Below are 2,622 nucleotides of genomic sequence, written 5' to 3'. Positions count from 1 at the left end.
TCTATGCAGGATCTCCTACATCCCTTCCAAGTGGATGACAGTGGTAGCCGGGCACCATCTAGTTCTTCTGGTCTCATAGTTGTGTAGGTTGCAGATCGGATGGTGTACCAGTCGCTAGGACTGATTGTTTCCATTAATTTTGGTTTTCTTCTTTCTTTTTGATGAGGAGAGACCTATCTTTGCGTCCAGATGGCAGTTTTATAAGTTTTGATAAATATAAACCTGTGTAACCATTACCTCAATCAAAATGCAATCATGACAGTTCCATCAACACCTCTGTAAATTCCTAATGGCCTTGGCAGTAAATCCTCTCCTCTACCCCTGGGATAGACAACACTGACCTGCTTTCTGTCACTATAGATAGTTTGTATTTTCTAGAATTTCAAATAAAATAAAATCACATAGTGTCACTGTTATTTTAACTCTATATAGCACATGAAGACTGAAGAGATTTTCTACTACTTTGTGGAATTTTTCTTTCTTAGGACTTTGGAGCCAAATTAAGATGATTATACTATTTCTCATAACTCTTCTTTCACTGACCTCAATGACATCTACTAGGTAAGGAAGAAATTTCTGAAAATTTAAGGTGGCATAATTTTTTAAATTCAAGCTAAGAAAAAGGAGTTGCTGAAAGAAATACATATATAGAGTTGATGACCAAAAAAAGTATATTTTAAAAAAAATTATTTGAAGCAATCACAGGATATATAGGATATTTTTGCTAAGAGTTTTAGGGGGAGACAGTTCAGTGACTAACATGAACTCAGAAGCAAGTATTATGATTTTTTTAAAAATCTACAGAAAATATCAGAATATACTGTTGTTGCTTGTATAAGTGTCAAGGTGATTCAATATTTCTTTTCAAAGTTCTCAAACGCTATTTAAAAAGTGGAAAATGAAAACATATATTCTTTGCCAATCAAAAAAAAAGGGGGGGGGGTAGGATCCAAGTTCCAAGGCTTTCAGGTTAATTTCAGTTTTCTAAAATCATGCAATAGCCTAAATACTTCAGTTATCAAAGAGGAAATAGTTACAGTGGGCCTGCAATAAGATAAAGCAATAATAGACCAAAACTGAGTAGTGGTTGTCCTCTTTAGAAGAGTATATACATGTGCCTTATATGCCATGGCTCTTGATTTCTTTATAGCCAACCAACTTTACTCATCTACATTAATTGGTTAGCCTGGTGGGCATTTGAGTTTAAGACCCTTAATCTCATGTAATATGCTCATTTTATGTGCTACCTGAGGCTCTGAATGACTTACCTAAGTGACTTGCAGGCTAAACCTCAGTGGTTCCATTCTCTACTTACTCAATTACATACATTTTAAAAGAATATTCTGTTCCAGAAAGTGAGGGATTACACAGGAAATTAGGACATTGGTGGTTCAGCAGTAGAATTCGCACCTTCCAGATGGAAGACCCAGGTTCAATTCCCAGCCAATACAACCTCACATGAAGCCACAACTCATCTGTCAGTAGAGGCTAGCATGTTGCTATGATGTTGACCAGGTTTCAGCAGAGCTTCCAGACTAAAATGCATTAGGAAGTACGGCTTGGCAACCTAGTTCCAAAAGTCAGTCAGTGAAAACCCTATGGATCCCAATGGTCTGATCCACAACTTGTCATGGGGATGGTGCAGGATTGGGTAGCATTTCATTCCAACGTGTATGGAGTCACCATAAGTCAAGGCTGATCCAACAGCAACTAACACCACCACCACATAGGAAGGTCAGCATGCATTAGAGCACATCCTGCAAGCTGGTCCATACAGATACAGAAAGTCTAAAAATGAAATTAAATTTTTATTTCTATTGTAGAAAACAAAACAAAACAAACTTACTGCCCTTGAGTCAACTCCAACTCAAGGGTTTCCAAGGTGATAAATCTTTACAGAAGTAGATTGCCCCATCTTCCTTCCACAAAGCAGCTGGTGGATCTGAACTGGCAACCTTCTGGTGAGCAGTCAAATGTCTTATCAATTAGGCCACCAGAGCTCCTTAAGAAGCAGTATGAAAATACAAGGACTAGACAAAGAAAAATGAAGGCAGAAGAAAAATTGATGCATTTTAATTACAGTTTTAGTGAAGAATACTGAATATACTGTGGACTTACAGAAAATATCAGTCTTAGAAGAAATACAACTAGAATGGTCTTTAGAAGAAAGGGTGGTGAAACTTTGGCTTGCTTACTCTGGATACATTATCAGGAAAGACCAATTGCTAGAGAAGGACATCATGTCTGGTAAAGTAGAGGGTCAACAAGGATAGGGTCAATGAGATGGTTTGATACAACAGCCACAACAAGGGACTTAAACATATCAATGATCATGAAGATGGCATTGGACCAGGCAATATTTTGTTCTGTTATACATAAGGTCATCATGAATCAGAGCCAAATGGATGGCAACTAACAACAACAACAACAGCTTCTGGTTGCTAAGAAATATTTCTTCATTTGACTTTCACAAAACTATGTCACTGATCATTTTTAAAAATATATATGACCAATATGTGAACTGAGTTCCGGCAAGATGGCAGACTAGGCAGAAGGATTGCACAGACCCTCTTCAACAAAGGAAAGGGAAACCAATTAACACAGACACAGAAGATAATCGTG

The sequence above is a fragment of the Orycteropus afer genome, unplaced genomic scaffold, assembly GCF_000298275.1.
Source record: "Orycteropus afer afer isolate SDZICR_OR568_19922 unplaced genomic scaffold, OryAfe1.0 scaffold00285, whole genome shotgun sequence".
NCBI classification, from domain to species: Eukaryota; Metazoa; Chordata; class Mammalia; order Tubulidentata; family Orycteropodidae; genus Orycteropus; species Orycteropus afer.
This window is presented reverse-complemented; position numbering follows the sequence as displayed.